The sequence below is a fragment of the Sturnira hondurensis genome, unplaced genomic scaffold (genome assembly GCF_014824575.4).
Source record: "Sturnira hondurensis isolate 20B ecotype Veracruz unplaced genomic scaffold, ASM1482457v3 Scaffold0001721, whole genome shotgun sequence".
Classification (NCBI taxonomy): Eukaryota; Metazoa; Chordata; class Mammalia; order Chiroptera; family Phyllostomidae; genus Sturnira; species Sturnira hondurensis.
The window spans coordinates 3,475,365-3,488,093 of record NW_028074352.1 but is presented as its reverse complement, the minus strand read 5'-3'; positions in this window follow the sequence as shown (position 1 = coordinate 3,488,093).

The following is a 12,729-nucleotide window of genomic DNA, read 5'->3' as shown; positions in this document are numbered from 1 at the left end:
TGAGAGGAATTAAGTTGTAGTTAAAACACACTTGTTGACTTTTGGACAGATACAAATTGATATGGCTTCGAGACACCTAAGTAGATATTGATTAAGCAATCAGAATGCACAAAAATGGTCTGGACTTGAAACATATTTACTGAAAATTTGGAAGTCATCTTCTTACGCTGATAATTAAAGTCACACCATCAATGATGTCATCTAGGAAGAGATTAGAGATTCACAAGAGGCAAACCCCTGAGAAACTCTCAACATTTAGAGACCAGCTAGAAAGAGATGAGCTAGAAAACAAAAGAAACAAAGAGCCAGAGAATTAGGGAAGAAATCTACTCTAGTATCACATAAGCCAGAGAAAGAAACTGTCTTAAAAATGAAGGAAGGTCCACTAGGATCTGATCTATTGAGGAACCCAGTAAAAGGAGAACTAGAAAATGCCATTTTAACATACTGGAAAAAAAATAGATTTAGGTGACCATGGCAACTAAAATGTTCCAATGCAGTAGAGATTCCTTTTTTTTTCAAAATTTAACTTTTTAATTTAATTCTTATTCAAGTACAGTTTTCTGTTTTATATTCCCTGCCCTGCCCCGCCCAGTGCTCCGCACCTCCCTTCCATTACCGACCCCCTTAATTATTGTCCATGTGTCCTTTATACTTATTCATGTGAGTCCCTCCCCTTTTCCCCTATGATTCTGTCCCCTCTCCCCTCTGGACCCTGTCAGCGTGTTCCGTATTTGAGTGTCATTGGTCATATTTTGCTTGCTTCTTTGTTTTGTTGTTTAGATTCCTGTTAAAGGTGAAATCATATGGTATTTGTCTTTCACCTCCTGGCTTATTTCGCTCAGCATAATGCTCTCCAGTTCCATCCATGATGTTGCAAAAGGTAGGAGCTCCTTCCTTTCTGCAGCATAGAATTCCATTGTGTAAATGCACCATAGCTTTTTGATCCATTCATTTACTGATGGGCATCTAGGTTGCTTCCAACTCTTGGCTATCGTAAATTGGGCTGCTACAAGCATCTGGGTGCATAGGTTCTTTTGGATTGGTGTTTCAGGGTTCTTAGGCTATGCTCCTAATAGTGGAATTGCTGGGTCAAAAGACATGTTCATTTTTAGTTTTCTTAGAAAGTTCCACACTGTTTTCCATAGTGGTTGTACCAGTCTGCAATCCCACCAACAGTGAACTAGGGTCCCCTTTTCCTCACAACCCCTCTGACATTTGTTGTTTGTTTCTCTGTTTATGGTAGCCATTCTGACTGGTGTAAAGTGGTATCTCATTGTGGTTTTAATGTGCATCTCTCTGATAGCTAGTGATATCGAGCATCTTTTCATGTGACTCTGGATCCTCTGTATGTCCTCCTTGGAGAATGTCTGTTCAAGTCCTTTGCCCATTTTTTAATTGGGTTGCTGGTCTTCTTCAATGCAGTAGAGATTCTATCTGCAGTTGTCTACAAATGAGCTAAGGGGGCTTAGTAACTTTCCAGAAATTGTCTGTAAATGTTTATTTGTAATGATACACCTTTTTCTGTAGAAGAATTTGTAGATTCCATGACATATACTTCATGAGGGTCAACTACTTCCTCTTGTTTTGAATATATGCGAGTGTGTGTGCATGTATGTGTCCATTATTTTATTCTGGCTCTTGTAGGTCTTTGCTGAAGAACATTGCTATTTAGCATATCTTTCTTACATTAACAGAAAATGAGGAAGATTTGAGAAAGGTGGTGGCAGAGTAGGACAAAGGTTCCGCTTCCCCCTACGCACAGGAGAAAAACATGGCTGATCTGTGGAGGAGCACAGCAAATAGCCAACAGTGACCCAGCATATAGGAATATAGGACTCCAGAAATTGGAGCAGGCACTGTATGACCAGATGGTGAGGATACGGCTGCAGGTCAGTAAGGTCAGAGGGAACAGCACAAAGGCCACAGGCTGAGGCTGCCACCTCTGCCAGGCCATGCCAGGGCCTGGGCAGGTCTGCCTTGATCTAGGAGCTGAGGGCTGGCAACAAGGTCCTTAGGGGAGAGGTGGGTCATCAGCTCCCTCCCTACCCAGCCAGGCGAAGTTTGAAAAACGCCAGGAGAGATTTGTTTGCTTAAAGTGTCAGAGAGAGGAATGGGCACGAGGAAGCAAATGAGAGGGCTTAGATCACCCATGGAGTCTGTGGTTGCCAGCTTGGGAGAATTGAGAGTTGCCCTTGTGTTCCCCCATAGCACTGGGAAAGGTTCGTACCCAAGTCTGCAGGACCAGGGAAGCCTGGCCAGGAGTGCGCGCCTGCACCTCAGCCCAAGACTGTGGATCCTGGGGAAAGTCTGCTCTCAGTGGGGCACTGGGGAGAGGCGCTGTTCCAGATCTTGTGAGAGCACTCGTGAGACCGGCTGAGTTCACCAAGAAGGGAGAAAGGCTGCACCAGTCATCCCTCAGACTGCTGCAGCTAGTGTGATCAGAAAAAAAAAAAATGGTTTAACCAGCTGTAAACCAACAAGAGGGTTTTTTAAAATAATATTTTATTTTTTTAACTTTATTATTGTTTTATCTTTCCATACTTTTACCCTCTCTCTTTTTCTTTCTTGTTTATTCCTTTTTCCTTTCTTTCCAAACCTACTACTTTTTCCTCCCTTCTGCTGCCTTTTTTTTCTTCTTTTCACCCACCTTCCCTCCAAAGTGAGACGAAAGACTTGGAACGGTGAAAAGACCAGAGTTGGACTCAAAGAGGAGGCATCCCAACAGTAGAGACAAAGAGACAAAATTCACTTTGCTATAGCAGAAAAACTACAAGTTACTGCATTTTGTATTTTTATTATTTTTTCAATATTCTTACATCTTTTGTGTTAACAGTATCTTTGTATTCCTCCTCTATCTGTATAGTCTTCTTTACCTTGGCTGGAAATATTGTATCACTTGAAAGGTTTCCCCTGTCCCCTCAATCATAGTGTATTGCTAACTTACTGTCCTTCACTTCCCTTTGCCCAATTAGCACATTATTGAAGGTCCAATACTCCCTAATCTTGGCATATCATAGATTCTGTCATATGATTGTTGCTCTAATATTATTGTAAATAATAGCTGTTCCATACTATTGTAAATACTACACAACACCCCTCACAGATCTTAGCCCATTTCACTGTTGCCTGAACTATAATACTGTAGTGGTTAACTCTATTCTCTCTCACACTACACCTATTTACCATCCTTTACTCACACCTTACCTCAGAATCTGACCTCCCTCAAACTCACTCCTTTATAGATCCAAATCACAAACCTTCCCTTCCCAACAAGAGCCTTATCTTCTTTACATCTTTTCTAAAAAGTGGCTAGTTGGGTTGAAGATCATGGTTATCGCTGTACATAGCCAGGGGATCTCCTATCTCTTCTCTACCAGCTGCTACTGTAAATATCATAGAATACTCTCCTGCTGTCATAAACCGGTTTGCCTTCCCCTCCAACTGATCACACACACACACACACACACACACACTCACACACAAAAGAGTAGGTGGAAGCGGTGAACACCAGCATACCCACTGGAAGAGGAAACCCAACAACAAAGGAACCACCAACAGATAACAACACAAGAGGGCAAAGGAGAGAGTGGAAACCACACAATCATCAATACAAGACCTATGTGGAAATACAACTAAACAGTAAAGAAACTAATCAGTGCAAACAGCTGAACAAGAACAAAAGACAATCCTGAAAAGCCTGTACACCCAGAAGAACTAGCTTCAACACAATCTACCCTCACCAGCACAACAAATTAAATAGTGGACAGAGAGACCATCAGTTCACCAGCTGGTAGGAAGGACCCACAAAAGAAAGACCCAAAAAAAAAACACCCAAAGCCAAACTCAGAGTCAACATAAAGGGCAGCCAAAAATCAGTGAGCTGGGGAGATTAAGGAGACTACACACTCAATCTCACAGGTATTATAACACAGAAGTTCACACCATAAATCCAGGAAGCCAGAAGAAATCAATTTAAGAAGCTGAAGCTAACAAGAAGAGTCTCTCAAACAATGGGAAGGTGAAGAATCAACCTCCAAATGAAAGGAAAGAAGGAAGCCTCAGAAAGAATGCTAGATGAAATAGAGGCAAGTCAGCTCTCAGATACTGAGTTCAAAGCACTGGATATCAGGAAGTTCAAAGAGCTCACAATGAGCTACCAGAAACTACAGGGGAGGTATAATGAACTCACTGCAAACTATATTAACATGAAAAAGGAAGTAGAAGCAATCAGCAAGGGACAACCGGAAATGAAGAATACAATTTCTGAACTGAAGAACACAGTGGAAGGAATCAAAAGCAGGATCAATGAAGTAGAAGATCAGACCAGTTAGTTGGAGGACAAAGTAGAAAAAAGCTCCCAGAAAGAGCAAGAAAAGGAAAAGAGGCTCAAAAAGAATGAAGAGAAATTAAAAGAAATGCAAGATAATATGAAACATAATAATATCCATATGATAGGGATACCAGAAGGAGAAGAAAAAGAGCAAGCGATAGAAAATCTATTTGAAACAGTAATGAGGGATAACTTTCCTAATTTGATGAGAGAAAAAGTCACACAAATCCAAGAAACAGAGAGAGTTTCAATCAAGAGGAACACAAAGAGGCCCGCTTCAAGACTCATCACCATTAAAATGGCAAAATTCCAAGACAAAGANAGAAAAGGAAAAGAGGCTCAAAAAGAATGAAGAGAAATTAAAAGAAATGCAAGATAATATGAAACATAATAATATCCATATGATAGGGATACCAGAAGGAGAAGAAAAAGAGCAAGCGATAGAAAATCTATTTGAAACAGTAATGAGGGATAACTTTCCTAATTTGATGAGAAAAAAGTCACACAAATCCAAGAAACAGAGAGAGTTTCAATCAAGAGGAACACAAAGAGGCCCGCTTCAAGACACATCACCATTATTATGGCAAAATTCCAAGACAAAGAGAGAATCTTAAAGGCAGCAAGGAAGAAACAGGAAGTAACAAGAGAGTCCCAATAAGGTTAGTTGCTGACTTCTCAGTGGAAACCCTACAAGCAAGAAAAGAATGGCAATAAATATTCCAAGTAGGGAGAATCAAAGGCTTGCAACCAAGGTTACTTTACCCAGCAAGGCTCTCAATCAAGATGAGAAGCAAATAAAGAGCTTCAAAGACAAAAGAAGTCTAAAAGAATACACCTCCACCAAACCAGCTCTGCAAGAAATAGTAAAAGGACTGCTTTATGAAAGGAAGGAAAAGAGAAAGACAATGAGAAACACAGGTATAAAAATGACAATGAATGAGTACTTATCAATAAAAACCTTAAACATAAATGAATTAAATGCTCTAATCAAAAGACATAGAATAGCTGAATGGATAAGAAAGCATGATCCACACATGTGCTGCCTACAAGAGACCCACCTCAGGACAAAAGACCTACACAGACTAAAATTGAAGGGCTGGAAACAAATTTTCCAAGCAAACGGCCAGGAAAAAAAAAAGCCAGGGTAGCAATAATACTCATATCAGACAAAATAGTCTTCAAAAAAGGGCCATAAAAAGAGACCCGGAAGGTCACTTCATAGTACTCAAGGAAAGAATCAATCAAGAAGACATAAACATTGTAAATATATATGCACCCAACATAGGAGCACCCAAATATATCAAGAAAATCTTACAGGACTTCAAGAAAGATTGACAGCAACAAATTATAGTTGGGGATTTTAACACCCCACTGTCAAAAATGGACGGATGTTCCAAACAAAATATCAACAAAGATATTGTAGAATTAAACATCGTCCTACATGAAATGGACTTAACTGATGTATATAGAGCCCTTCATCTTAAAGAAGCTAAATACACATTCTTTTCAAATGTGCATGGAACATTTTCAAAGATACACCACATGATAGGACACAAAACAAGCCTCAACACATTCAAGAAAACTGAAACCACACCAAACATTTCCTCCAACCACAACTGACTGAAACTGGAAACCAAAACCAAGAGAAAAGACTGAAACCAATAAAAATCATGGAGATTGAATAGCATGCTATTAAACAATGAATGAGTCAAGAATGAAATTAGGGAAGAAATCAAAAAGTATCTGGAAACAAATGGATATGAGCTCACTACAACCCAAAACTTATGAGACACAGCAAAAGCAGTCCTGAGAGGGAAGTTCATAGCAATACAGGCCTACTTAAAAAAGACACAAACATTTCAAACAAACAACCTAATCCTTCACCTACAAGAACACAAGAAACAAAAACAAAGACAGCCCAGAGCAAGTAGAAGGAAGGAAATAACCAAGATCAGAGCAGAATTAAATGACATAGAGACTAAAAGCACAATTCTAAGGGTCAATGAATCCAGGAGCTGGTTTTTTGAAAAGATAAACAAAATCAACAAGCCTATAAGCCACCTCATCAAGAAAAGAAGAGAGAGGACCCAAATAAACACAATCAGAAATAAAAAAGGAGAGAATGCAATTACCATTTACAATGGTAATACAAAGGATTGTAAGAAATTACTATGAAGAATTGTATGCCAAGAAATTTGAAAACCTAAGTGAAATGGACAAATTTCTAGAAAAATATAATCTTCTGAAACTCAATGAAGAAGAAACAGAAAGTCTGAACAGAGCAATAACAGCAGATGAAATTGAAGCAGTAATCAAAAATTTCCCGAAGCATAAAAGTCCTGGACCAGATGCTTTCACAGGAGAATTCTACAAAGCATTTAAGGAAAAGCTAACCCCTCTCCTTTATAGGGTATTCAAAAAAATCCAAAATGATGGAAGACTCCCAAACTCTTTTTATGAAGCCAGCATCATCCTAATCCCAAAACCAGAGAAAGATACAACAAAGAAAAAAAACTTCAGGCCAATATCGCAAATGAACATAGATGCTAAAATCCTCAACATGCTATTGGCAAACTGCATCCAACAATACATTAAAAAGATAATACACCATGACCAACTGGGATTCATCCCAGGGATGCAAGGATGGTTCAATATTCACAAATTGATAAATGTAATACATCATATAAACAAAAGCAAAAACAAAAACCACATGATCATATCAATAGATGGGGGAAAAACTTTTGATAAGGTAAAAAACCCATTTATGATAAAAACACTCAGCAAAGTGGGAGTAGAGGGAGATTTCTTCAATATAATAAAAGCCACATATGGAAAACCTACAGCCAACATCATACTCAATGGGCAAAAACTAAAATGTTTCTCAGATCAGGAACAAGACAAGGTTGTCCAGTTTCACCACTTCTATTCAATATAGTATTGGAAGTTTTAGCCACAGCAATCAGACAAGAAAAGGAAATAAAAGACATCCAAATTGGAAAGTAGGAAACAAAACTGTCACTGTTTGCAGATGACATGATAGTGTACATGGAAAATCCTATAGACTGTACCCCAAAACTGCTCAACCGAATAAATAAATTTCTCAAAACAGCAGGATACAAAGTCAATATCCAGAAATCAAAGGCATTTTTGTAAAGCAACAATGAAAAAGCAGAACCAGAAATCAAGAAAAAAATTCATTCAATATAGCAAAAAGAGAAATAAAATGCCTAGGAATAAGCCTAACCAAGGAGGTAAAAGACCTGTATGTAGAAAACTACACAACACTGCAGAAAAAAAATCAAGAAAGACACACACAAATGGAAACATATATCATGTTCATGAATTTGAAGAATTAACATCATCAAAATGTCCATACTACTCAAAGCAACTCACAGTTTCAATGCAGTACCTATTAAAGTACCAATGAAAAAAATACATGAAGTACCAATGATATACTTCACAGACATAGAACACACACTTCAAAAATTTATTTTCTACCATAAATGACCTCGAATAGCAGCTGCAATTTTGAGAAAGAAGAACAAAGGAAGAGGGATCACAATACCTGATACCAAACTGTATTACAAGGCCACTGTAACCAAAACAACCTGGTACTGGCATAAAAACTGGCTCATAGACCAATGGAACAGAACAGAAAGCCTAGAAATAAACCCAAATCTTTATGGCCAATTGATATTCAACAAAGGCGGCAGCAACAGAAAATAGACTAAAAATAGCCTCTTCAACAATTGGTGTTCTGAGAACTGGACAGCTACATGCAAAAAAATGAAACTCGAGAACCAACTTATACCATACACCAAAATAAATTCAAGGCTGATAAAAGATTTAAATATAAGCCATGACACCATTAAAGTCCTAGAGGAGAACATAAGCAGGAAAATCTCAGATATTTCACACAGCAACATTTTTACTGGTATGTCCCCTAGAGAAAGGGACATAAAGAAAATAATAAACAAATAGGATCTCATCAAAACAAAAAGCTTCTGCACGGCTAAAGAAAATACTATTAAAATAAAAAGATAACCAACTGTATGGGAGAAAATATTTGCCAATGATACCTCAGACAAGGGTTTAATCTCTAAAATATACAAAGAACTTACACAACTCAACTCCAAGAAGACAAGCAACCCAATTAAAAAATTAGCAAAGGACTTGAACAGATACTTCCCAAGGAGGACACATAGAAGATCCAGAGACACATGAAAAGATGCTCAGGATTGCTAGCTATCAGAGGAATGCAAATTAAAACCACAATGAGATACCACTTTACACTGGTCAGGATGGACATCATAAACACAGCAACAAACAACAAGTGTTGGAGAGGTTATGGAGAAGAGGGGACCCTACTCCATTGTTGGTGGGATTGCAGACTGGTACAACCACTATGGGAAACAGTATGGAATTCTCTCAGAAAACTAAAAATGGACCTGCCTTTTGACCCAGCAATTCCACTGCTGGAATTATATCCTAAGAACCCTAAAACATCAACCCAAAAGAACCTATGCACCCCAATGTCCATAGCAGCACAATTTACAATAGCCAAGAGCTGGAAGCAACCTAGGTGTCCGTCAGTAAATGAATGGATAAAAAAACTGGTACATACACACAATGGAATTCTATGCAGCAGCAAGAAAGGAGCTCCTACCTTTTTCAACAGCATGGATGGAACTGGAAAGCATTATGCTGAGTGAAATAAGGCAGGCAGTGAAAGACATATACCATATGATCTCACCTTTAACAGGAAGCTAAACAACAAAACAAACAAGCAAGAAAAATATAACCAATACACTGTAATAGAAAACAGGGGGGCAGTGACCAGAGGGGAAAGGGGAGGGATTTTCATTGGATAAATGGGGAAGGATTTACAGGAACTAGTATAAAGGACACATGGACAACATCTAAGGGGGGTGGATATGGGAGGGAGATGGGGAGCACTGGGCGGGTGGGCTGGGATGGGAGTAAAAGATAGAAAACTGTACTTGAACAATAATTAAATTTTAAAAAAGAAAAAAAATGAAGTGATTAAGAAGTACAGATTGGGTGTTACATTATAGTTATGTTTAGTAAAGTACAGAATAGGAAATACAGTCAATAATACTTTAATAATGTATCATGTCAGATGGGTATGATATTTATCAGGAGGATCAGTTAGAAAGTTATACAATGTCTAATCACCAGGGTGTATACTTGAAACTAATATAATATTTTATGTCCACTGTAATTGAATTATAAAAAATGACTTAAAAAAAGAAAATGAATATGAAGCTGGTTTTATTTTTGTCTCCTAATGGGCAGCATAAAAAAGTTTTGATAACTTTCTAAGTAAAATATTTGGCATTGGAGAAAAAGTGTTAAATTTAGGCTTAGAAGAACTGAACTTTTAGCTTCTTCCTGGCTTTGATATGTCCAGAAATATGCTTAAATGTTCTATCCCTCATTTTTTTGTTTGTAAAATAGGCAAAATGATATTAATCTAGAAGGGTTATTTGGAGGGCAAAATGAGTTGGTGATTTAGAAAGCATTTTATAAATTATGAACTCACAAAAATAATAATTATTCTTTATTACATATATTTTATGAACAGATGTGAAAAAATGATAGAGAATATGTGAATTAGTGTTGTGGCAGATACAAGGTGATAGACAAAGTAGAAAGCACTTTCCTTTTGCATCAAGGAAAGTGGTTGCCAAAGCTTTTTATTCTACTAGTATTCACCAGACTGACTCCAATGAAAAAAAAACACAAAATTTCTATTTATAATGTTGATCAGAGTACCTAATAAAAACTATGAAGCTAGGTCAAAGATCTTCATTTATGTTTTGGTAAATAGAACAATCAAAACAAGGTGAAATTTATTTTAGAGCAAAACATTCAGGGCCTAAATGTTGACTGTTCTTCCTTTGCCAAATAGTGGTTTATTAGTTTCTGAAGTTTTCATTCTACAAGAAGTTTGTATTTATATATGAGAAGGGTAATAAAATGAATTTTCCTTTCTCAAGAGTAGAATAATTTTTGCATGTATCTGTCAATGGAAACAACAAATTCTTTAGCACTGGAAGGTCTAAAATTCTGACTCACAGTTCTTTTCTGGGGGTACTTATTTTCATTAATGTTCTCCATTAATAATACAAATCTGTGGCCTGATTGAAATATCCTATGAAATTGCCCTATTCTGCTCAAATCTGGAAGTTACTTCTGATCCTGGGAAATAAAGTATTGCCCAGATTTGACAAGTATAGGTTAAATTGGAGTGGTTCCCTCATGTCCCCTTCCTTCATGGTTGAAGAGAAGCCCAGAACATTGCAGGCTGTGCAGGTGTTGTCTTTTGAGAAGCCATCAAAATGATTATCCTACCTGTTGAGTTCTTTGGCTTGGACAATTTGTTATACAAGCAGCTAAGGACAATTCCAGAGGCTGTAATGGGAAAAGATGTCTTGGACAATATTGGTTCCGAATCATGATTAAGAAATGATGCATGCACGTTTGCTGAAAATAGAAATGCCTTTTTAAGATATTCAGTACAGTTAAGCTTAAGAAATATCATACTTTTCAAAGGACTTAAATATAATTATATTAATATTTGGAGCTTTTTGTTAATTAAGGTTAATTAAGGTATATTGATTTTTAGAAATATGTTGGGTTGTGAGTATAAACTAGCAAGGCATTTTCCTTTTCGATAATTTCCTTTCAAAGATGTCCTATTGTTACTTCGGCTGTCTGCTGCCCTATACAACTGTAAAAGAGAATGATGGGGAAGGTAAAATGTTTTTATTAACAGCGTGCCGAATTTGGGGGAGTGGAGTCTCCCCTGCTCCAAGCTATTTTCTTGTGCAAAACAGAAATTCTTTTGTTCCTCACATGGCTGAAATCCCAATCCATGCCCAGAGACACCCCTCCGTTCTTATCTGCCCTTCTGGAGTTCAGGGATGTTACATAGGTGGGTGTCTCTATCTCTCTAGTACCAGGCTCTCTCTCTCTCTTTCTCTGGACTGCACACTTATGAGGCCAGCATCTCTATTGCCTTGTTGCACCTTTCTCCCTCTTCCCATTCCAGAGCACTGCCAGACCATTGCAGCCAGTCTTCTCAGGGGCTCAGTTCACTGGGCCTTGGTGTCCAGGGCTGCTTGTGCTCTTGGGGACAAGGAGCATTCCTGACCTGTGTATCTGTGTGCTGCTCTCAGGGGGAGGGAATGGGAGCAGTTCAGGACTCATGCCGTGCAACATGAGGCTGCAGAATCCCACCACTGGCAAGGTGCACAACACGCATGAGCCTCCTCCAGAACGGACTGTGCAAGTAGGATGAGGCTACAGCCGAGGACCCTCATGGACCCATGGCTGGCAAGGCCTGTATCCTGCACAAAGTACCCAGCTGTCGTGGACTGGCTCCTGACTATGCAAAACAGGTGCTTCAGTGGTGCCCAGCATCCCATAGGTCCTGTAAACACTCCGTGTCTCACCCAGACTGGGAGAAGGTGTGAGGAAGGAAGCCCTAGCTTCTGCTCACACTCTGTTTTAAATCTTTGTCCCATAATGCTACACACGTTGGGAGTATCCAAACCCCAGCCAATTCCAAGCCAGTGTCACCATGTGCATCAGCTGCACAGTGTATTTGCTTCTCCTCTGGCCCCTAAGATGCGGAAACAGTAGGAGGGTTTGACATGTGTGTTTTGACTTTTTCAGCCCCCACAGCCTGCACAGGCTCTGTTCAAGTGGTATCATGAGCTGGATTAATTATTTAGTGTTGCCTGCGGTTATGGAATCGTGTTCTATCTCTTGTTTGGCCCCAAACTGCCTTTGGCACTTTCCAACCTCTCTCATGGGTCCTTCCAGGGGAGTGCAGGCTCTTGCTCTATGCTATCCCTCTGTCGCTCCTCCTGCTGGGTCAGCAGCACTGCGTGGTTGCTGGTTGCCAGGCAATACACGCTGCCCACACCAGCTTGTTTTCTGTTGCCAAAGACAGCAGTGTCCTCTGTGGCCCCTCCCTTCTGGTGAAGAGTGCAGCCTCTGCACTTGATCAGGTTTCTCCTCACTTCCCCCTCCTAACCTCGCCCCTCCAGAGACCTGGGTAGAACCCCGTTACATCACACAGGACTCCTGTAGTATTTCGACAATGTTATCACTGATTAAAATATTTCCTGAAATATACTTTAGGTTTATTGTAAGAGTATTTTCTTGCTTGTCGTTCTTTATTAGACTTGTCTCCAAATGAATCTTGATATTCAGAAATAAAATCTGCCTTCAAAGATGAAGATTTTCTCCCACAGAGGACACTTTCATAACTCAACTTGTCATTGAAGGCTATGTTTTAAAAATGAATTTCAAATATGGTTTTAGGATTGGCGGCATTGCTAAAATAAGTATATAGTCTCTTTTTC